The sequence below is a fragment of the Zootoca vivipara genome, chromosome 6 (genome assembly GCF_963506605.1).
Source record: "Zootoca vivipara chromosome 6, rZooViv1.1, whole genome shotgun sequence".
Taxonomy (NCBI): domain Eukaryota; kingdom Metazoa; phylum Chordata; class Lepidosauria; order Squamata; family Lacertidae; genus Zootoca; species Zootoca vivipara.
Window position 1 is genome coordinate 31,334,010 of NC_083281.1, and position 25,385 is coordinate 31,359,394.

Consider the following 25,385-nt stretch of genomic DNA (forward strand, 5'->3'; position numbering starts at 1 on the left):
GATCACCTCCATGGGCCCAGCGCACACGGCTCTTGCTGTTGCTGCTGCCGCCGCCACCGCTTCCTCCTCCATCCAGCCATTCTCCACCTCTCCAAGCTTATCTCCTCCCCAGCCCCGCCGCGGCTCCGCACGCCCGAGACATTCAGGAACAGAAACCTCCACACACGCGCGCTCTCCCCTGGGGCGGCGCCCAGGATGAAACTTCTTCCCGGAGTCAGTTTCACCTGGGCTCCGTAGCCCCGCCCATGTTCCCACTTCATGGCCCCTCCCCTCCTGTGCCTTGGCCCTGCCCCTGAACGACCATGGCTTGCCCCCCCCCCTAGTTTTGATCCTGGGTACGCCCCTGGGCCAGCATGAGAAACTAGCTATTTCTGTCAATATTCCTCCCACAAACCAGTGTGATTGGAAAGCCCTGGCAAAAGTTTTTCCCTCTAAGTAAAGGCTAGATCTGTCTATGAAAATGACCTACCCCTTCAACTCTCCAACCTCCCCACCTGAGCCACACCTGGCTGTTTCCATTAAAGTCAGCTTAGTCTCGCTTTTGAAAAAAGAAGACCTCTCTCTCTCTCTCTCTCTCTCTCTCTCTCTCTCTCTCTGTGTGTGTGTGTGTGTGTGTGTGTGTGTTTGTGACTTAGTTGACAGAGCAACACCTGGGTTGTAGGAAATGGCCACTCTGACTTGAAGTCAGTGGAGGATCTCTGGATGCTGGCGATCCAACTGGTGCAAATTAACTGTGTATAAGACTGTTTTTGTTTTCTTTTAAAATCATGCTAAAAAGTGGGGGTCATGGGTAGTGCATAGGGTGGGCGTTTGATTGGTTTCTGCTGCAGCTGTCAGCAGCTATTGTGCATGTTATTGGTTGCTGCATCAATGGGTGGTGTTGATTGGCTGACGCTCCGGCAGTTGGGTGGGCGATTGGCAGCTTTTGCCATTGATGGGACAGAGGGGAGGTGGATTTTGTTACACATGTGGGTGAGTGATTTGGGGGGTAATCCCCGCCCAAAAAGTTCAACAACTCTTGGCAATCCTTGAAAAAAACATCCTTTATTGCTCCCATTGGCTGAGAGGTAGCATTCACTCTAAGGAGGCTAAAAGGAGAGAGCTCCCTCTTCCATTCACAAGGTTGGATACACAATGCATGCTTTTAGATGACTAAATGAATGAAAGGGGCATGGGCGGAGCCAGGATTTTTGTTAGGAGGGGCATGACTTTCTTAGGGAGGGCAGGAATTTTTGTTAAGGGGCAGAACTGATGTGTTTGGTTAGTTAGTTAAGTATTTCTATTGTTTTACTTTATGAGGGGGGAATGCCCATGGAAAGCGGGTGAAGGGAACAGAGACTTGTGCCAGGTCAGAGTACCAGACCCAGAATGGTCTAGTTTGACTGGCAGAGATTCTCTAAGTTGTCTCAGACTGAGGTTTCCCCATCACACGTAACTGATCCTCTTAAAACTGGGAGTACTATAAACTGAATTTGGGACCTCTGGCATTGAAGGAACTATGTTCCTTCCCAAATGCTGGTTGTGTGTGTGTGTGTGTGTGTGTGTGTACACATACAACCCCACCCCCTCTGATTTACTGTATGGAATTTGAGTGAAATGGGTAAGCATTATATTGCTTTAGTGAGATAGTAAACAAATGCATTTCCCCCCAGCCATGGCTCATCACCACATTCATTTTAAACGCCCATAAGAGCAGAAGAAGAGCCCGCCGGATCAGGCCATTGGCCCATCTCACCCAGCATCCTGTACTCACAGTGGCCAACCAGAAACCTATGAGAAATCTGCAAGCAGGACACCTCTGCCCACTTACAATTTGTAGCAACTGGTATGCAGAGGCTTACTGTCTCTGACAATGGAGGTAGAACGCAGTCATCTTGGCTAGTAGCCGGTGTCCTCCATGAACTTATCTAAACCTCTTTTAAAGCATCCAAGATGGTAGCCACCATTGCTTCCTATGGAAGTGAGCTCCATAGTTTAACTAAGTGTTATGGGAAGAAGTACTTTTTTTGTATCTGCACCGAATCTTCTGGCATTTAGCTTCAGTGGATGTTTCTGATTTTGAGTCGAGGTTGCATATGAATGGTTCCTAGATGGTCCCCCATCCAGGCATTGGATTTTAGTAGAGGTTGCATATGTGTGGTTCCTAGATGGTCCCCTATCCAGGCACTGTCCTCGGCCTCCTTACCTTCAATGTGGGTAGGGGCTCCGGGAGGTTTTTTTTAGGAGTTAAAGCCCCCAAGTCATCTACCTTAGAAAATAGGCATTGTTCAATTTGGCATTTTCCCTTGCTACTGATAATTTACACCTATTATTTTTGAAATGTGAGATACTAATTATAGAAGTGTGCATTAAAATAGATCGTTGCCTGTGATGCTGTTATTTGTTCATGCTAAGAACAAACTTTTGAGGGTTGTATCCAATGCTTGTCCTACTGAGGCTCCATCTGCAGTATACAATTTTATACACCACATCTGCTCTCATTTAGAGGGCATGTGGTGCCCTTGGAGTTCCTATAGAAAGGCTTTCTTTTTCTGCTGGTTTTTAGTGTCATTTCCCCCTGTATATCAGTTGTTTGTGATCGTGCATTTCTAATGGTCGAGTTGAGTGTTTAGATAGGCGGCTGTTTCAAAAGGCCTCTGTACAACATGTGGTGTTCTAAATACTTTTGGCTGCAGTTCTATACACACTTACCTGGGAATAGGTTCCATTGAATTTAGGCTAATATAGGGTTGCTTATAGCTTTGGAATGAAAAAACACACCTGCTTACTTTGTAATTATAGTGTGCATTAAAATAGTCTCCACTGAAAGTGGGATCACTGTTCTTTTTATATAGAAACATAAACCCTTAAACCTTAAAATAATACTGTCTCAGAAAGTATATTATTGATATCTCCTATTTAGACTGCATATTGGTCCAGAAAGCATACTGGGATCCAGAAGTCACAGGACACTATTATTATTATTATTATTATTATTATTATTATTATTATTATTTAGTAAATTTGTACATCACCCTTCATCCGTAGATCTCAGGACTCTGCAACTGATGTTTGCGCTACTGAATAATTATTGAAGTTTATGAGGGCTGCAGTTCTACCCATTACCATTAGGTGGAAACAGCTCTCCATGTAATTTTTCTGCTCAATAAACTATTCTAGCCTTCACCAGACATGCACCGATAATATCACCAATCAAGTTCAATAACTCTGGAGGAGCTGCAGACAAACAGGAGAACTTTGACAAACAAACCTGAGGAAAGAAGAGTTTCTTTAAAAAAAAGATTATTATTATTATTATTATTACCATTATCACAGAAGTTAACATTTGAAAAAAAGCTTTAAGTTGCTGTTTGAAGAAGCCTTGATAATGTTTTCAAAAGGCATAGTCAAGCGAGTTGTTTCATTTCACTTTGCAGATCCATCACACTTCTCGTTTCATCTTCCTTTCGGGGCAAAGTGGGGACAAAGAGACCTGTCTCACACTTCCAATTCCCACCTTGAGGGACTCGAGCTGCGGAAACAAAAGAGTTATAACTCCTTCTTCGTTTGCTTTTGAAGCCAGAGCGGGTGCTGATAAGGTTTTCCATGTTTGCAGAGGTTCCCTTCGCAGGCTGGCACAAGTGTGATACAGACTGAACAATGGCTGGTCTCATACCAGACGCCTGCTGAGGTTTTTCAGCCCCACAATTGTAGCATGATCTCTGAAAGGGTCCTCCCTCCCTCCAACCAAGAAGGATCAAAGCAGCACATTCATTTTTTGGAGATGAAGGGGAGCACTATACAAAACCCTGTCCTTCAGTTTCTCAAAAGTTTTCTTCTCCTGTAAAAGAGTCTTTCATTTTCCTGGCTCATTCTCAGAGCACTTGGATTGTATATGCTAAAAAATGTTGAAACTTAATGAAAAATAATTGAAAAAAATCTTTTAAATGGCAGTGGGTGTGGGATTTTAAGGCTACCTTATTGTTGTGAGGTGGCCAAGGTGTGGTGTGTGTGTGTGTGTGTGTGTGTTTCCCCCCAATAAACATTTTCTCTAGGGCTTTGCAGCCTCCCTGGCTGCTTGCCCTTGCTGATTTGAAAAAGCCAAATGAGAGGAGTCACCTTATGATGTTTTCTCCTGGGCTTTGATTGAATTGTGGACACCTATGACGGCTGAAGAATGCAGGCCAGAGGTGATATGATTTGTAAAATGAAGCAAAGGACACACAGGTACCCAGGTCACCAGGAAAGGGAGCTGAGTAAAATAGCTTAGTCAGTTTAGAGATGACAGCGATATTTCAGATGTGATAGCTCAATTGGTACAACATGAGACTTTTAATCTCAGGGTCATGGGTTCCATAGCTGCCAAGTTTTCCCTTTTCTCGCGAGGAAGCCTATTCAGCATAAGAGAAAATCCCTTAAAATAAGGGATAACTTGGCAGCTATGATGGGTTCGGGTCCCACCTTGGATGAAAAATTCATGCATTGGAGGGGGTTGGACTTTGGTCCCTTCCAACTTTACAATTCTATGTTTCTATGACCCTACCCATAACAGTTTCACCAAACTTTTCTTTTCCCTTTGATAATTTTTATCAGCATATATGTAACTAGTATCTTGAAGCCCGTTAAAATAACGGGTGCTAGAGCACGAGTCTCGGCAGTGGCAGCGGCAGAGAAGCCGGGGCGCCACCTCCTCATCCAGTCTCCCCCGCACACACACACACAGGCATTAATCCCATGCCACTGGCGGCAGCGGCGCAGCTTCCCCATCACAGAGCGAGGGAGCCCAGAGAGGCGCCCAGTGGGGCTCCGCCCCCACAAAGAGGCGCAGCGGCGGCAGCAACGACCGCCCGAGCCCTCAGCCCAGGGGAAAGGCGGGAGAGATAAAGGGGCACAAGCGCCTCCCTCCATGTCCCCCTCCCTCTCTCACACATGCACAAACCTCCTCCTATTCACCTCCACCGGCCTCCACCCTCGCTTCCCCGACGCGCCCTGCCTCCCTCAGCCGGCGTCGAGGCGCTACGTCAGGGAGGAGGCTCCTTCCCCGCCCTGGCCTGGCTTAGCTGGAAGCAGCATCGGGGGGAGCGTAGGGGGGAGGGGAAAAAGCAGCCTCCTCCTCGTGCTTTAGCGCAAGTGCAGTGAGGTGCTTCTGGCCGTTGGAGGAGGCAGAGGGGTGGGGGGGAGTGTGTGTGTGTGTGTGCGCGCGTGTCCAGTCTCTTCATCCAGTCCCTGTGTCCGTGGGGCACATGCGCAGTAGTGCGGACACAGGGACACAGGGAATCTGGACGCAGAGACACAGGGACTTTATTATATAGGACTAGTGGTTTTCAGCCCGTTCAATAACGGGCGCTAGAATCCTGGGGTTCGGAGAAGCGCTTGCGCAGCGCGTCTCCGAACCCTGGGACCTGTCCTTGCTGTCGGTGGCAGGGGGACAGGAACGGAGGAGGAGAAAGCGCTGCTTTCTCCTCCTCCGTTCCTCTCCCGCAGCCGCCGACAGGAAGCAGACATCCCAGGGTTCAGAGAAGCGCTTGCGCAGCGCTTCTCCGAACCCTGGGACCTGTCCTTGCTGTCGATGGCAGGGGGACAGGAACGGAGGAGGAGAAAGCGCTGCTTTCTCCTGCTCCGTTCCTCTCCCGCAGCCGCCGACAGGAAGCAGACATCCCAGGGTTCAGAGAAGGGCTTGCGCAGCGCTTCTCCGAACCCTGGGACCTGTTCTTGCTGTCGGCGGCAGGGGACAGAAACGGAGGAGGAGAAAGCGCTGCTTTCTCCTCCTCCGTTTCTCTCCCGCAGCCGCCGACAGGAAGCAGACATTCCAGGGTTCGGAGAAGCGCTTGCGCAGCGCTTCTCCGAACCCTGGGACCTGTCCTTGCTGTCGGCGGCAGGGGACAGAAACGGAGGAGGAGAAAGCGCTGCTTTCTCCTCCTCCGTTTCTCTCCCGCAGCCGCCGACAGGAAGCAGACATCCCAGGGTTCGGAGAAGCGCTTGCGCAGCGCTTCTCCGAACCCTGGGACCTGTCCTTGCTGTCGGCGGCAGGGGGACAGGAACGGAGGAGGAGAAAGCGCTGCTTTCTCCTCCTCCGTTCCTCTCCCGCAGCCGCCCACAGGAAGCAGACATCCCAGGGTTCGGAGAAGCGCTTGCGCAGCGCTTCTCCGAACCCTGGGACCTGTCCTTGCTGTCGGCGGCAGGGGACAGAAACGGAGGAGGAGAAAGCGCTGCTTTCTCCTCCTCCGTTTCTCTCCCGCAGCCGCCGACAGGAAGCAGACATCCCAGGGTTCGGAGAAGCGCTTGCGCAGCGCTTCTCCGAACCCTGGGACCTGTCCTTGCTGTCGGCGGCAGGGGGACAGGAACGGAGGAGGAGAAAGCGCTGCTTTCTCCTCCTCCGTTCCTCTCCCGCAGCCGCCGACAGGAAGCAGACATCCCAGGGTTCGGAGAAGCGCTTGCGCAGCGCTTCTCCGAACCCTGGGACCTGTCCTTGCTGTCGGCGGCAGGGGGACAGGAACGGAGGAGGAGAAAGCGCTGCTTTCTCCTCCTCCGTTTCTCTCCCGCAGCCGCCGACAGGAAGCAGACATTCCAGGGTTCGGAGAAGCGCTTGCGCAGCACTTCTCCGAACCCTGGGACCTGTCCTTGCTGTCGGCGGCAGGGGACAGAAACGGAGGAGGAGAAAGCGCTGCTTTCTCCTCCTCCGTTCCTCTCCCGCAGCCGCCCACAGGAAGCAGACATCCCAGGGTTCGGAGAAGCGCTTGCGCAGCGCTTCTCCGAACCCTGGGACCTGTCCTTGCTGTCGGCGGCAGGGGACAGAAACGGAGGAGGAGAAAGCGCTGCTTTCTCCTCCTCCGTTTCTCTCCCGCAGCCGCCGACAGGAAGCAGACATCCCAGGGTTCGGAGAAGCGCTTGCGCAGCGCTTCTCCGAACCCTGGGACCTGTCCTTGCTGTCGGCGGCAGGGGGACAGGAACGGAGGAGGAGAAAGCGCTGCTTTCTCCTCCTCCGTTTCTCTCCCGCAGCCGCCGACAGGAAGGACGCGCGCACTCTCCCCCCCCGCCTCCTCCAACCGCCGCTCCTCACGGCCAGGGAGGGTTGTGAGGAGGCCTTCGCCGGCCTCCACCCTCGCTTTCCTGACGTGCCCTGCAGTGAGGCGGTGTCCGGCGGGAGCGGCGGTTGGAGGAGGCAGAGTGGGGGGAGAGTGCGCGCGCGCGCAGTCTCTGCTGTCCAATCCCTGTATCCCTGGGGCACATGCGCAGTGACCCAGGGACACACGGGACAGCTTGGACGCAGGGACATCTTGGACATTATTATATAGGATGCCTCTGGAGACATTTCAGAAATTGCAGCGGGTGCAGAATTTTGCAGCCAGATTGATGACGGATGCAAGAGGGTCAGAACATGTAACACCAATTCTGGCTTGCCTGTGTGGCTTCCAATAAGTATCCAGGCTCAATTCAAGGTTCTGGTTTTGACCTCTAAAGCCTTATGAGGCCCTTCTCTCTGTGTCCCCCCTGAGGGAAATGTGGAGGGTGTCGACACAAGAACAGGCCTTCTTAGTGGTGGTTCCCCACTTATGGAATGCTCTCCCTAGGGAGGCATGCCAAGAACCATTATTATCTACCGTATTGGCCCAAATATAAGCCGCACCCGAATATAACCCACACCTTTAAAATTCAAGGAAAAAAGAAGAAGACAATACCCAAATATAAGCCACTGCCTTAAAATTCTGCACCTGCAGGCACTCATACCCATTCTGTTTTACCTGTATGTCCGTTTATTCTGTATGTCCGTTTCAGCCAATTTTTGTAAGGTTGCGAATTTAAGCCACACTTTAACTTTTCACAGTCAGAATTTGGGGGAAAAGTGATGCTTATATTCAGACCAATATGGTATATATATTTAGGCATTGTTTATTTTCCACCAGGCCTTGGGTCTTTCCTTATCGGTGACCCCTTTAATCCTGCCATTTTATAAATACAGTTGTACCTCGACTTACAATGCCTCGTCTTCCGAAGGTTTCGACTTCCGAAGTCCTCTAACCCGGAAGTATTTTTGCCGTGTGTGCGTTCTGCGCATGCACAGAAGCAGCGTAAGAGGTCTGCGCATGCGCAAAGTGCAAAATCGCGCTTTGCGCATGTGCAAAAGGGACACTTCGACTTACGAAGAATTCGACTTCCAAAGAGCGCCGCGGAACGGATCGCCTTCGTAAGTCAAGGTACCACTGTATGGATGTGCTTTTAGTTTTTACTCTGTTTCAGTTGTATGTTGGTTTTAATGTATGTTCTGCTTTTTTGTAAGATGTTTTGAGTTACTTTTTGTTGAAAAGATTTAACAAAAGTTTAGTGGATAAATAATATACAAATAATCAATCAACAAATTGCCTCAGAAGGCTGAAGAGGACTCTTCTCATTATATATTTTTAAACAGAGGATGGATGGTCATCTGCCAGGGGTAGGGATGCAGGAGGAATCCACTGTACTTGGATTCAAAGCTAGACACATCTGTTCCATCCAGGAAAATGGTGGCCCAAATGGGATCAATGGCAGGCTTAGGAACTGCTGGAGAACTGCATGCAAAATTCAGAGAGGTGCAAATTTCAAAGCATGCTTCTGTGTTTCATTCTTACCTTGTTTCGGAAAGTGTGAATTAAGTAGCTTCACTTTTCATTTCGTAAAGGTAAAGGACCCCTGACAGTTAAGTCCAGTCGCAGACAACTCTGGGGTTGTGGCGCTCATCTTGTTTTACTGGCCAAGGGAGCCGACGTTTGTCTGCAGAGAGTTTTTCTGGGTCATGTGGCCAGCATGACTAATCCACTTCTGGCGAAACCAGAGCAGTGCACGGAAATGCTGTTTACCCTCCCACCAGAGCAGTACCTATTTATCTACTTGCACTTGGATGTGCTTTCAAACTGCTAGGTTGGCAGGAGTTGGGATCGAGTAACGGGAGTTCACCCTGTCGGGGGGATTCGAACCGCCGACCTTCTGATCGGCAAGTCCTGGGCTCAGTGGTTTAGACCACAGCACCACCCACGTCCCTGATCTAAAAATCAAAACTTTGGGTTGGGTTGGTGGTGGATGCATTTTGTCTCTACCACATGTGCAAAATAAGTTTATGCACCTGAACACTCTCAGGTACCAAATAGTTCTCTGCCCTCTCTCCCCCAGGTGGTTGATGACATACCATAGGACATTTATGGGATAGATCCAGACCGACTTAGCCATGCTTACTTCCTTTGCAAACAATGTGACAAATCAACCCCAACTGACTAAAGTACCTTTGGTTTCAATGACACCTAACGTGATCTGGAACCTACTTCTTTTCTGTGGCAGGCCATTCCCCGTGTTTCCAAAGACTAAGGGTTAATGCAGATCCTTACATAGTCAAAATAGTGCTATCCATGCATAAGGCGGTAGGTAGGAACAGGCTTCTGGGAATTCCAGAAGAGCAAAATTAAAGTGGAAGAAAGTTTAAGGAATGGAGAAACCAAAAAGCCAGAGAAATGCAGGGTAATTATCCTTAGTAGGCATGGAATGCTAATGACAGGGCAAGGGGTCAGAAAATGAAGCAGAGTGGAATGGAATATCTTTGGAGAGGGCATGACTGGCTGACTAGCTGGCACAAACCACACTGCAACATACTGTTTCAGGTCCCATTTATTCATATGACTGTACTCAGAAGAGAAGCAATTTTCAATAATTTAACCTTCTGGTATAGTTAAGATTGTTCCAGATGTCATGGATAATGAGAGCAAATTCTTTTCATTACGTTCTAATTCTGGGGGTCCTTGGTGTTCGACAGTGGAGAGCAATAGGGGGAAACGGGTCCAAAGTGATTCCCCTCTGGCTTACATTTGCCTCAACCCCTATTTATCAGAGTTTGCAAATGATGAAGGATGCTCTGAACATGTTGCATAGGCATATGAGAAAGAATAAAAATAATTCAACATATTTCTCTCTGGCCCGAGTGTATTGTTAGTTCTTTCCAAAACATTAGTTGTTTGCAGTTTTCTTTCAAAAGAGGAGAATCGTTTGGAATCCTCTATGGCAGGCGGCAGGCCTGCTGATCACAGATGCACGTTCCAGCTTTACCAGCAACACTGTCTTAGAAAATGTGCAATGCTCCTTGTGGGATTAGAAACTCAACCAAATGGGGAAACTAATCTGGATTAAGCCATGACATGCATTTGGAACTAGAGGAAGCTATTCAATGGACCCAACATTTGAATAATGCAGTGGATTGCTAGTCTTCTTTCATTTACTGTGAAATAGGGTCAGACTATTTCAGCGGACTCGGAAAGGGCCATTTATGTTTGCCGTTATCATATACAGTCATACCTCGGTTTAAGTACGCTTCGGTTTGAGTACTTTCAGTTTAAGTACTCTGTGGACCCGTCTGGAACGGATTAATCCACTTTCCATTACTTTCATTTGGAAAGTTCGCTTCAGGTTAAGTACGCTTCAGGTTAAGTATAGAATTCCAGAACAAATTGTGTACTTAAACCAAGGTACCACTGTACTTAAGTAACAAATGTCATCAAATGGTTTGCATTGGGCTAGGAGAGACCCTTGGCTGAAACCCTGGGAAGTTGCTGTCAGTCAGTGTAGACAGTACTAAACTAGGTGAACTGGCAGTCTGTCACAGGACAAGGCAGTTACCTATGCTGCTATTTGTAGATCTGAATAGAGTTCCTATGAGTTCACAGCCCTACATAACCAGACTTTGCATCTGTGATCAGTGCTTCTGCAGCCTGCATATATTGGATTGCTATGTATGTAGCCTCTGTTCAGGCCTTCAAATTACTGTGTGTAGGTTGGAATAATGGACATTCTTGAGGGTTACCCATGGAGATTTACTGAAGCCCAAGCTTTCTCATTAGGCTAACCTGTGATAGATGGACTTAAGACTGTTGTCACCAGAGACGAGAGTCACCAGAGACGTTGCTGAAAACTGTGGTGTTAGAAACACTTGCCAAATGGCACTCTAAGGTCATGTACCACATTGATGTGACCAGTTGAGGGGGCACACAATGAGATAGCTATGGCTATTAAACTAGCATATGTTTTATTTCTTTAAAAATATTTTTAGGTTGCAACAGCAACACACACATACTCATTTAAAAGCCAGCATAAACTACAGATAAACTCAGTTCACACACACACGGCCATGGGACAAGTATATTCTGCCATTGGATAGCTGCATTTGACAAAGAATCATGGCATGGTTCACTCTGAAAAATGAGGACATCCGGTTGAAAAGTGCTGGAAGAAAAGGTTGTAGACTGGATAAAGGATAAGAACTGAAATAGACAAAAGATATCCTGAAAAGAGGTTCTAAGTTGCTGCCCAAACTGAAACAAACAAAAGAGAGGGAAAGAAAGAAATGTGGATCAAACATTGTAGTTCTCTCACTTAGAATTATGTTCCAAGTATTTTGGCAGCCAAACCAAAATCTGTCATATTTTCACGGCACTGCTTATAGCAACACCACCATGTATTCTTGGCATGTTTGCATGCTCCCAAAATGTCAACATATTTTCACCAAATATTTTCACATTTTCATCTTTTTAACTCTTTTCCACCATGTCATATATTTATTCGAGAGCCAATTCATCTGTATCCTCATAATATTTTTGTTTTCTTCCCCAAGTCTGCGAACAAAGCTGGGAATTTGGAGGTTGTGCAATGTCACAAATTGTTCTTGCTCACAACTTACCCTCTGCTCATACACACTTTTCCATGGTCATTCAGGCCCAAATCCAGATGGCGACGATGGCATGCCTAGAACCAGCAAAGATGTTCTCCTGGTCCTGTATTGCCTTATGAAGCACCTGAGTCTTACTGTATTAGAAGATTCAGAAGAATCCCCCTGAGCATGTGAGACCCATGCCTGTTTGTTGCTTACATCAGTAGCTGCCAGGATGAGTTGTAGAATCACAGAATCATAGAATTGTAGAAATGAAACCCCCTGCAATTCAGGAATCACAGCTAAAGCATCCATGACAGATGGCCACCCAACCTCTGCTTCAGGAGGAAGTGATCTGCATGCTATTCAAGCATTTGGAAGAAAGACACCCAAGGGCTTAAATTGGGAGAGTTGTGCCTGTTCCATTCCACACTTTTCCAGGTCTGAAGGGAGCTTGTGCATTTGACTGGACACACTTGCAAATCTCCTCATAATCAGGAACCCTGATACAACAGGGTTCTCGATCACGGGGAGGTTTAAGCATACTCAGCCAACTGCACTTGTAAGCCTCCTTCCAACCTTTCTAATCAATGTTAAAAGGTCATGGGTGGGGTGGCCATGCCCAGCATGCATGGGGGAATTGGGTGGGGCTGGCATGCACACCCACCCACCCCGCCGAATGAGAATGAAAGGCTTAACTCTCATGCATTCCTTTGAACACTGGAATAGGGCTCCATTGCACTTCAGACAACATTTCACAAATCAGCATTCCGCCCCCGGTTCTATTAGTCCGTTAACATAGTTTAATGCAATCATACTGGGTTCTAATAATTTTGTCCTATTTAATTGGGTTTGCAATACATCTTATAAAACTACCTGCCACCGAATTAGATTTTAGCGGTTAGGGAAAAAAATACATTCACTCCCTGCCCCCCTGCATTTCCATTATAAATGCTTAAGTCAGATTAAATTGGTGCAAACTTCTGCAGCAAGCCTTTCTCCTTCTCATCCTGTCTGCTGAAGAATTTAATGGAAATAAATAAATAAGCAGGCAAGCAAAGCTGCGCCTTGGGCACGGCTTCCCCCTCTCACCTTCCCTCTCTCTGCCTCCCTCTTTTCTTTACAATGGAAGTTTCAGCCCTGTTCAGTAGCAGAACCCCACTCTTTTATGTCGTTGGAACAAAGATAAAATGTGCCAGTCTGTTTTTATAGGCTTAGCAGCAGCTGGTGCAAGACCCAAACCGTCAGAATTTGATAAATGAGCCATTCTCCAGTCCTTGGCAATTATAGATTTGCTGCACTTCTGCAAACAGCTGTAATTAAAGTTGTGAGCACAACAGAAAATTTGGAGATTGTGATGCAAGAAAATGGACCTCCTCTTAGCAGGCCTGCAAATCTTAAGGAAGTTGACAGGAAGTCATAGATCTCTGATGGAGGGTACAGTGCTTATCCCCCCAATTTTGTTATTCTAGATGAATAGTGGGGAAGCTTTTTGACCTGGTGGGCCAGGTCTTTATCTCCCCCAACCCCTGTAGGTGGTAGCAGTTAGGAGGGTGGGCTTGCTCGCCTTGCTCCCCAATGCTGCAAATTGCTACAGGTTTCCAAGAGGGAAAGGAGAAAGGTGAAGCATTGGGGAGTTTGACTTGTTGCTGTACCTGCACTGTGCAGAATCTCCCATTGCCTTGCTTCCCACTCAGTAACTGGCAGTGGCAGGTGGCACTGGGAAGCCAGGTGAACAATGCCACTTTACCTGTACAGTTCCACCAGTTGCAACTGGCCAATTCTGCAAGCCAACTGTGGAATCATCCATTGCCCAACCATCTGATAATGTCGGGTGATTGAGAGCTGAATGGTCCTGTCCACCTGTCAAAGTTGGCCAATGCAGGTGGGATGGGGGAGGCAGTATCCCAGCAGGTTTGAACCCCTTCTTGTCGGTGGATGGGTGAGAGTTTAATCCTGCTTTCTGCAGGGATCAACAAAACATGGGGGTTCCTCCACCCAGGAATTTGCATGTGCAGCTGAACCAACCTGGTATCCTATGGGGAACATCTAGTCTTCTTCTTCTTCTTCTTCTTCTTCTTCTTCTTCTTCTTCTTCTTCTTCTTCTTCTTCTTCTTCTTCTTCGCTTCATTTTAACTCTTCATATATTCATTTCAATTATATTCATCCATTTAAAGTGCTTTCAGTTTCTTACTTCCTTGTGTGTTCAGTTTAGAGCTACCGTTTTTTCCGTCTATAAGACTCTCCCATGTATAAGACTCTCATGTATATTTTGGGGGACTCCGGTTTAAGAAAATGGGGGGAGATCTATCCATGTATAAGACACCCTCAAATTTTGGACATTATTTTTTAGGAAAAAAACCCTAGTCTTATACAAGCAAAAATACGGTAATTTTGGTAACCGGCCTCCTGCTGGCTACTATGTCACTTTTACAGGATGCCTACATTATTGTATTGTTCTGGAACAGAAGATGTAGCAACAATAACAAAAAGTGCTTTCCAATGGCAGCCACTGCCACCCACCTCCTGGATAGCCCTATCTAGGGCACTCTGAGAAAATAAAATGTTGGCCAGCTAGAGTCAAATTATTTAAGATCGTAAGATGATCCTGCTGGATCAGGTCAAAGGCCCATCTAGTTGCCAATCCTGCACAAATGGAACCTCCTTTCATGCAACAGGGCTTCCCCTTCTTCTTCTCTACTTGTGTGTGACTCAAAACATCTGCTCCAGAGGCATCCCCATATCCTCTGGAGGATATTATGGAGGTGTGACTGGGATCGTACTACAGGAGCTCGACCATTTCCAGTTCTTATTTATGCCTTGACCAGGGGTTAGGAATCAGGGGTTTGGAACCTCCAGATGTTGTTGAGTGCCAGTCCAGCAGGTTTAATAATAATAATAATAATAATAATAATAATAATAATAATAATAATAATATACCCTGTCCATCTGGCTGGGCTTTCCCAGCCACTCTGGGGAGTTCCCAACAGAATATTAAAAACACGATAAAACATCAAACATTAAAAACTTTCCTGAACAGGGCTGCCTTCAGATGTCTTCTAAAAGTCAAGTAGTTGTTTATTTCCTTGACAACTGATGGGAGGGTGTCCCACAGGGCAGGTGCCACTACCGAGAAGGCCGTCTGCCTGGTTCCCTGTAATCTCACTTCTCGTGGTGAGGGAACCACCAGAAGGCCCTCGGAGCTGGACCTCAGTGTCTGGGTGGAGGCGGTTCTTCAGGCATACTGGGCCGAGGCTGTTTAGGGCTTTAAAGGTCAGCACTAACACTTTGAATTGTGCTCGGAAACATACTGGGAGCCAATGTAGGTCTTTCAGGACTGGTGTTATATGGTCTCGGCGGCCACTCCCAATCATCAGTCCAGCTGCCACATTCTGGATTAGTTGTAGTTTCCAGGTCACCTTCAAATTAGCCCCACGTAGGGCGCATTGCAGTAGTCCAAGTGGGAGATAACTAGAGCATGCACCACTCTGGTGAGACAGTCTGTGGGTAGGTAGAGTCTCAGCCTGTGTACCAGATGGAGCTGGTAGATTGCTGCCCTGGGTACATGGCTAATCGTCAGGATATGAGCAACATATAGAGGGTCACAGGTTCCGCATCCTTCCTTTAACCAAATGCTACTGAAAATCTTTGCAGGCAACCATGCCTGTAGAAAAGATTTCTTTCAAAAGAAATATTAGATTCCCTTCTTTCTGGGGAAAAAAACCACACACCTACCAGTACTTCTCATGAAAATCCAGACATCTGTTTCCAGCTATGAAATTTTAATATTTCAGAACAGCTAGCTCAGAATATGACGTAAGTCAATCATATATCCAATTTTCACCTTCACATTCTGTTTGAGTTCTTGAAATAGAGAACTCTTTATTCTCTTATAATATCCGGTGAGTAAACCTTACAGCAAGTTACCTGCAAACACTGTGGGAACACCATCAAATCTTATTGGATTTTTAAAAAAAGTAGTCTTACCTTATTAGGGCCTTTAGAATCCTAGAATGCAATCTCATTGAATTCCCCCCCTCTCCTATCCTCCCAGCTTGTGCCATAGAACAAGAAGAAGATAAGAAGAGACCTGCTGGATCAGGGTGATCTAGTCAGCACCCTGTTCTCTCAGTAGCCAGTTGCATGCATGTCACTTTCTTGGTCTGACCAAACATCTTTAAACCCAATGAACGAGGGTGCAAGAAAGCCTGAGCCGAGGAAGTGATGGCTGCTTAAACAACAACTCTGGGTTCCAGCTGATGTTGAGGCATTACTCTGGTCCTGGAGGTATCATATAGCCATCATGGATAGTAGCCATTGACAGCCTTAGAGCCTTAGATTTCCTTGAAATCTAACTTGTTCGCCACCATCACAAATTCCATTGTTTAAGAAGAGCCCTAATGGATCAGACCAAAGACCTACTGAGTTCAGCACCCTGTTTTCTCAGTGGCCAACCTGACGCCTATAGGAAACAGGCAAGCAGGACACGAGGCCAACAGGACTTTGCCCATGTGTGATCCCCAGCAACAGGTATACAGACAGTGGAGGTAGAACATACCGTAGCTATCATGTCTAGTAGCCATTGCGTAATGATCTCAGGCAGGCAAGCAAGCTCTGATAAGAATTAATGAGTCTCTGGCAGTTTTATGGTACATTTATTTACATAGAATCATAGAATCATAGAGTTGGAAGAGACCACAAGGGCCATCCAGTCCACCATCAAAGCATTCTTGACATATGCCTGTCAAGCCTCTGCTTAAAGACCTCCAAAGAAGGAGACTCCACTCCATTTACAATTAACACCCAGAGAGCGGTTCCAGACCTGCCACTCTTAGCTACGAGTTGGTCACCCTGAGTCTCAGCCCCTTTCACAGCATGAAAGGCACCAAAGTCCAGACCTTCTTATCTTGTACTTTCATTGCATTTTAACCCTTTCAGCTCTTCTGGTTCAGGGAGAAGGTAAGTGAACCCCACCCCCACCCCCGCTATCAAATGAAGATCCCTCTAAACCAGGCATGGCCAAACTTGGCCCTCCAGCTGTTTTGGGACTACAATTCCCATCATCCCTGACCACTGGTCCTGTTAGCTTGGGATGATGGGAGTTGTAGCCCCCAAACAGCTGGAGGGCCAAGTCTGGCAATGCCTGCTCTAAACTCTGCCTCCCTCCTGGTTGCATAGCAGCCCCCTCAATCTCATCTACCCCCTCCCCTCTCTTTGCCTGTGAGCTTTCCGAGTCTGCTGCTCTATTTGAGTCTGGGAACTCTTGATGAAGTGGGGGCCAAACTAACCCCATCCTGCTCTGTCTGTGACTGCATTCTCTCATCTCCAGAGTCAGACTCTGGCACCATCTGTAATGGCATTCCTTCCTCTCCAGAGTCAGACTCTTCCTAGGCGTTCAATTCAGCCATGTCTCTGACACATTGATAACCTTATCCTCCATGTGTATCCTCCAGGCACACTATAAATGTGTGAAATATATCCTTTTATCTATCCTGAATCACCTGCCATTCAGCTTCATTGGATAAACCTGTGTTATGACACAGAGAGAAAGAGTTCTGATATACACTTGTCTACACCAGGTATGTGTAACCTTTGGTCTGCCAGATGTTGCTGAACTATGACTCCCATCATCCCTGGCCATTGGCTATGCTTGCTGGGGCTGATGGGAGTTGTAGTTCAGCAAGGTCTAGAGCAGAGTTTCCCAAACTTGGGTCTCCAGCGCTTTTGGACTACAACTCCCATCATCCCTAGCTAGCACCATCAGTGGTCAGGGATGATGGGAATTGTAGTCCAAAAGCAACTGGAGACCCAAGTTTAGGAAACCCTGCTCTAGAGAGCCAGAGGTTCCTCGGACCTGTTCTACATCATGCATAATTTGATACATCTCTTCCAATTCCTCCCTAACCTGTCTTTCTCCTAAATTAAGGCCGCATTCGCATGGTAGTTTATTCCATTTCCCCAGCATTTCCTTGTTAATTTTCACATTATATTTGAGCTTTCTAGTGGAATATAGTGGAAGTTTAGAACTCATTTTCATGCCTCTTGTGCCAATATTTTTAATGCCCACTGAAAACCTTTCTATTCTGCTAGGTCTATGTAGGGAATTAAGAAGATGTTCCTTCCACAATGGTTAATTGATGTCTGTTTCCAACATTTTATATGGTTTTTATTGTATGGTTTTATGTGGTACTGCTTTAAATCGCTTTTCTTTTTTTCTTCTTCTTTTAGTGGCACAGCAGTATATAAATATTGTTTATAAATAAATAGCTTCCAGGAAAAAAAAATCTGTTTGCAAACACTTTAACTCAGAAAATTGTGAGAGTAAAGTTGCAAAGCTTGGGGTGGTGTACCAGCCTACGGTTCTTTCCTGCCATTTGAATGGGTGAATCATGGGGGTACAGAAGCATGAATGTGCAGAAAGTGTAGCAATGTTGCCCAACGATGTTCATGGTTGTTTCACACTACACCCACTGGTGTGTATGAAATTTAGCATGACACGATGGTATATTCATCAAAAACCCAGAGCTCTGCAATGCAACAGGTATGCAGTGTGGAAGGAACACTGGGAAACAAGACAGGAGTGTTTGAAATATAACCAGGAAGACTAAAACAGGATTCCCCACATCCAAATGCACTCTAAATAGACTTAAATATAACAACCTTCCCTTTTAAGATGGCAGTTGCTTTGACCCTTTGGCCATTCTGCCTCCCCCTTTCCCCTCGTTGTATAAAATGCAATGATAAGAATTTGCAGTGAAGATTATTTGGCTCAGTTGATGTTTAGCTCAGTAGATGGCTATTCCCTGTACACCCCCGTGGAAAGATAATGGATGGATCTGGCAGAGGGAGGAGGACTTAGGGGCCTTGTTGAAACCTCATCTAACACATCCCCAGGGTTTAGGAAAGCGTGAGACACAACGAGACCATTTTGTTGTTGTTGTTGCTGCTGCTGCTGTTCAAAACGGTTTAATTAGGCAGATACTAGGGGATCTCTCATTCTTTCATACTCACGGCTGTGCAGTCTATTTGCAATTAAATTGAGTAGAGTTACGCTCTCAAGTAAAAAGGGAGCTGCCTGGAAATTAGTAATATGCATCTCTCTACCCTTTTGACAAATTATTTTCAAGTGAAAAACATCTGCTCCAGCTAAAAAAGGGTTTCTTCCATCTTTTACTTCTGCTTTATGCAAATTGTTGTTTTGTTTTGCACACTGAAGGGAAGGCGGGGGGGGGGAGGAGAGGTGGTCTCTTTTGCCAAAAGGGACAGCCAAACCACATTGATGAAATTATTTAGTGGGGCCGGGAATGGAATTTCATTTTCTCTCTCTATTTAATTATGTTTACCCTTTATAACAGGTGTAATGAGCAGAACACCTGATGGATAATGATAATACCAGATGGTTTGGAATTGTAACTCCATATGCTATGTGTTTTAAAATAGAATAAAGATGTGGTTAACCATTGAAGGGCTGCCACCAAGACACAAAAAGGTTAATAAAAAAAACTTGGGGGTTTCAAACAGACTTAGGGATTCCACCTCTTTATCCTGGTGTGACAAATTGAAGCACTTTTAAAATGTTTATTTCTGCCCGGCTGGCAAAGAGTTAACCCACCTCCAGCCTGACTGGCATAGAACTCTGATGGGGGCGGGACTGTGCCAGGTTTGAAAGGAGGGAGAGTCGGTTTGGTCAGTTAGGAGGGAGAGGGAGGAAGGTGTGGTGTGATGTTATGTGGTGGCTTGTATGAAGACAGTTAAGAGGCTAGGAAAACTTAAAGTTAAATGTTTGACTGAGTTTATTTTGTACAACTGGAACAAAGCTAATTAATAAATGACACGTTAAAGAATCACTTATGTTTTTAACACAATAAAACTTCATCTCTGTTTTTGCCAACAAGAGGTCCGTTTGTATTTTTCCAGCGAGGTACCAGGACTCACAGCCGTGGTGACTCAAGAGAGGGCCAAACTCACCTCAGGCAGGGAGGTGGTGGTTTGTGTCCTGAAGTTACACGGAGGAGGCTTAGAAGGGTAACCTGAGGTGCCAAGAAGTTGCCAGAGTGCCTAGGGCAAACTTCTACAGTGGGGGAATCCAACTGAGGGAGACCCTTTACAGGAGGCAAGAGGTTATTCCTGGGGGGACAGCCTAGAGTTTCTTAAGGTACCAGGCCACGTAGGCTGGAAGGCTCTCCTTACTTAGAAACCCATTAGGAAAAGGGGTTTATTTTTGAGGCGGCAGGAGAAGAGGGTGGGTGTTTTCCCCTCTGGATTCCTGTGTCGCAGTGATAGTAAGGTAGAGTGGGACCAGGGTCGTCACATTTTTGGTGGCAGCGTCGTGATCGAAATTCAAAGCTCACGCGCCTAGTTTGGTTTGAGTCTGTCAGGATTTTCCTGTGAGGAAAATGACTCACGTAAGAAAACCCAGAGAGGCAAAAGGAGATGAAAGAACGGAAGGGGTTGAGGGAAGCCCAGGTTCTGAGGTAGAACTGATGAAACTACGAATTGAGATGGCCCGAATTGAAGCTGAAAGTGAGAGGGAAAAAGCTAGAATTGATAGTGAGAGGGAAAAAGCTAGAATTGAAGCTGAGGAGAGAATGCAGTCCGAGAGGTTAAGGGTTCAATTAGAACAGGACAGAATGAAGCTTGAAGAGATACGTCTGCGATCAGAATTAACTAGTAGCCCAGTTAATAATGATAGTATCGCAATTAATTTAAAAAGGTTCCCCAAATTTGGAAAAGACGATAATGTCGAATCGTTTCTATTTACCTTCGAACGCGTTTGTGTGGAATTTCAAATACCTGAGGAGAACTGGATGCTTTATTTAAGACCTCAAATTTGTGGGATACTAAGTGAAATTTATGCTGACCTGAGGGAAGAAGAGCTGTCAAGTTACCAAGTATTTAAGCAAAGAGTCAGGGTTCGATGTGGGCTCACGGCTGAACAAAGCAGAAAGGCTTTTCGTGAGGCAAAAAAGGAACATAAAGAGACTTATGCCCAACTAGCTAGCCGCTTAGATAAATTACTTGACAGATGGATTCAAGGGAGTGGAGTGAAGGACTTTGAGGAGTTAAAACAATTAATTTGTTTAGAACAATTTTTTAAGCAAATCCCTAGCAATTTACGTTGGTTCTTGAGGGATAAAAAACTGAAAACTGTGGCACGGGTTGCTGAGGTCTTAGACGAACTACAAGGAGATTTCAATGAAATAACATTCCCAAAACACTCACAGAAGGGTAATCCATGGAGAAACAGAGAAAATAAAGACAGGCAAGAAAATTTTCCTGTCAGGGAATCAGGTTCTGACAAGACAGGGTCTAAGAAAATCACTTGTTTTTTCTGTAATCGTGAGGGCCATGTACGTGCCAGGTGCCCCCTGCTGGTTAAGTCGCAAACTACACCTACTGCAGCTAAACAAGTAAAACTGGTAATGCAGTCACAGGAAAATAGCTCGCCTCAGACAGAAGGCTCAGAGAAAACAGACAGTCCAGCTGAGACTACTTCTAAGGTCTTACAGGTCTGGAGGGCTGAGCAGGAGTGCAACCAAGATTACATGGAGCCAATTGAATTAAATGGTCAGTTTTTTTTAGGTTTGAGGGACACAGGAGCAGAAGTCTCACTTGTTAAATCCCAATTTGTTCCAAAGGAGCAGTACCTCAAGGGTCAGTCCTATAGTTTAAAAGGCATATGGGGCCCACATTTTGAAGTACCATTAGCTGAAGTTGATATTACCTACAAAGGATTTTGTGGCAAATGGAGAGTAGGAATCCTAAATGAGTTGGAGGTACCCTTTTTAATAGGGAATGACCTAGCTAGTCAGAAGCACCGTATTCAAGTGATAACTAGGTCACAGTCTCAAGTCACTGAGAGTAATCCCCCTGCAGTTATAGAGACACCCATAGAGCCTGGTGAGGATGAAGGGCTGATTAGCGTGCCAGTGGTCCAGGAGCACGGTGCCCAATTCTTGAGTGATCAAAAAGAGGATGAAACTATAAAAGAGCTGTGGGGTAAAGCACAAAGTCCTAATGCCGAAGTAACTGTGGAGAACCCCTGCTTATTTACCACCATTGAGGGAAGACTGTATAGAATTTCTAGGAGGAGGAAAACTGCTGCTGTTTGGGAAAGGAAGAAACAGTTAGTGTTGCCAAGAGCTTACCGGTTGCAAGTGCTACAAATGGCACACGACGCACCCTCAGCAGCGCATCTAGGCATTAGAAAGACTAGTGATAGAATCCAAGCAAGATTTTACTGGCCTGGGATGGGCAAGGACATCAAAGAGTATTGCAAGTCCTGTGTGATCTGCCAAAAAGCAGGCAAAAGAGCGGACAAAACGCGAGGCTTGTTACAGTCTATTCCCGTAATTACTGAGCCCTTTTCCAGAGTAGGAGTGGACATCCTCGGGCCTATCTCCAGAGTTACAAAAAGGGGGAATAAGTTTATTTTATGCCTCGTGGATTATGCTACGCGCTATCCAGAAGCAATACCTCTAAGGGACATTGACTCAAAGACTGTAGCAAAAGCCCTCATGTCGGTGTTCTTAAGGCTGGGATTCCCCAAGGAAATTATAACAGATTTAGGGACATCCTTCACGTCCAAGACCATGGAAGAGCTTTTAACTCTTTGTGGGGTTAAGCATGTTAAAACTACGGCTTATCATCCGCAGTCGAATGGCTTGACGGAGAAATTTAATTCGACCCTGAGCCGGATGCTAAAGACCTATTCCATCAATCATCCTAACGACTGGGATGAGAGGCTGCAACACTTCCTATTCGGTTATCGTGAAGTGCCGCAGGAGAGCACAGGGTTCAGTCCTTTTGAACTCCTATTTGGACGACAGCCACGAGGACCCCTAGACTTGATGAAAGCAGCGTGGTCAGGGGAGGAGCAGATCGACAGCCCTGATGTTGTGACGTATCTACAGGAGCTGCAGAGCGACCTTCAAGAGCTACGGGAGCAAGCTGCTCACAACTTACAGCAGGCACAGCGTCGACAGAAGCAGTGGTATGATGCACACGCAAGAGACAGAACTTTCCAGCCTGGTGACAGTGTGCTCGTGTTAAGAACAAGACGTCGAAAGAAGTTGGAGATGTCGTGGGACGGTCCCTTCAAAGTGGTCGAGAGGATATCTGCGGTGAACTATTTGGTAGAGTTAGATGGGGAAGGGAACCGATGTAAAAACTTTCATGTAAATTTACTTAAGCCTTATTTTGACAGAAATAAGTTGGTGTTGCAAGTAAAGGGGAAGGTGACCCAAGGAATTCATTTAACTGGATGGGGAGAGCTGAGTAAGGGCACAACTCTATCAGAGGTGTCATTCGATGAAAGTCTGACCCCAGAGCAAAAGGAGCAGTTAAAATTAGTCCTTGCTCAGTTTGCTCAGATCTTCTCAAACATCCCAGGGAGGACCAACCTAGCAACTCATAAAATAGATATGGGGGAAGCAAGACCCATAGCTACCCCTCCTTACAGAGTGACGGGGGAGCACGCCGACTTGGTCTCTTCAGAGATCAGGGAGATGCTTGCACTGGGATTGATTGAGCCCTCTTACAGCCCCTGGTCATCGCCCCTGCTCTTGGTCAGGAAGCCAGACAATACCTTTCGTCCCTGTGTAGACTTCAGAAAGTTGAACCAGGTGACCGTGCCGGACGTTTACCCCATGCCACGGGTGGACGACTTGGTTGAGACCATAGGAAAAGCGAATTATATATCTACACTGGACTTAACAAAAGGGTACTGGCAAGTGGAAATGGATCCCTTAGACAGGCCCAAAACCGCTTTCATCACTAGAGATGGGTTGTTTGAATTTAAAGTGTTGCCTTTTGGATTAAAGAACGCGGCAGCCACGTTCCAGCGACTCATCGATAGGATGCTAAGGGGTCTGCAAACGTTCGCCCTTGCTTACATTGACGACATAGCGGTATTTAGCCCATCGTGGAGAGATCACTTACAGCACCTAAGTGTGGTCTTCCAGAGGATAAAAGCGGCAGGTTTAACAGTAAAAGCGGCTAAGTGTCAGATGGGGAAAAGACAGGTAAAATACCTAGGCAATGTTCTCGGAGGGGGAGTGATCAGGCCAGATACTAACAAAGTGGAAGCCATCAGAAGCTGGCCGGCTCCCAAAACTAAGAAGCAGGTGCGTGCCTTTATAGGAGCTATAGGTTATTATAGGCGTTTTATCCCCCAGTTCAGCACTCACGCGGCTGTGTTGAGTGACTGCACGAAGAAAAGCCGCCCGGACAGGATTATCTGGACCACACAGTGTCAACAAGCTTTTGAACTTTTAAAGGCTGCTCTGATGACAGAGCCCATTTTAAAAGCACCTGATTTCTTTTGCCCTTTTAATTTAATGACGGACGCTTCAGGTGTTGGTTTAGGTGCAGTGCTGGCACAGGAGGGAGAAGGAGGGTTTTTACACCCGGTGTTATATATCAGCCGGAAGCTATTGGAGAGGGAAAAGCACCTCTCTACCATAGAACTCGAATGCCTAGCGATTTTGTGGTCCGTAGGTAAACTGAAGCCTTACCTGTGGGGCCGAAAGTTTACCCTATATACCGATCACTCACCGCTGAAATGGCTAAACCAAATGAAGGGTAACAACAGCAAGTTAATCAGGTGGAGCATGCAGTTACAAGATTACACATTTGATGTCAAGCACATAAGTGGGAAGGAAAACATCATAGCGGACGCTTTATCCAGGTATTTTTGAGAGGTATAGGATGGTGCAAATTATTATATGAAACGGTGGTAACCCTAGCAAAACATTTGTGCTTAGGCATTATAGTCTGACACATGCCAAACATGGTTTATCTGTGTACAAGTTTATGAGATGTTAATTTAGTTGACTTTGTAATATGAATGTTATAGAATGCATTGAAGTATTTTTAACCCCAAGCCCATTGCTTTGGCATTGCTCTAGTTAGTTAAGAGCAAGCCGACGCAATGTCTTTGTGGTGGGGGAGATATGTGACAAATTGAAGCACTTTTAAAATGTTTATTTCTGCCCGGCTGGCAAAGAGTTAACCCACCTCCAGCCTGACTGGCATAGAACTCTGATGGGGGCGGGACTGTGCCAGGTTTGAAAGGAGGGAGAGTCGGTTTGGTCAGTTAGGAGGGAGAGGGAGGAAGGTGTGGTGTGATGTTATGTGGTGGCTTGTATGAAGACAGTTAAGAGGCTAGGAAAACTTAAAGTTAAATGTTTGACTGAGTTTATTTTGTACAACTGGAACAAAGCTAATTAATAAATGACACGTTAAAGAATCACTTATGTTTTTAACACAATAAAACTTCATCTCTGTTTTTGCCAACAAGAGGTCCGTTTGTATTTTTCCAGCGAGGTACCAGGACTCACAGCCGTGGTGACTCAAGAGAGGGCCAAACTCACCTCAGGCAGGGAGGTGGTGGTTTGTGTCCTGAAGTTACACGGAGGAGGCTTAGAAGGGTAACCTGAGGTGCCAAGAAGTTGCCAGAGTGCCTAGGGCAAACTTCTACAGTGGGGGAATCCAACTGAGGGAGACCCTTTACAGGAGGCAAGAGGTTATTCCTGGGGGGACAGCCTAGAGTTTCTTAAGGTACCAGGCCACGTAGGCTGGAAGGCTCTCCTTACTTAGAAACCCATTAGGAAAAGGGGTTTATTTTTGAGGCGGCAGGAGAAGAGGGTGGGTGTTTTCCCCTCTGGATTCCTGTGTCGCAGTGATAGTAAGGTAGAGTGGGACCAGGGTCGTCACACCTGGCCTTTGACACCTGAGATGTGTA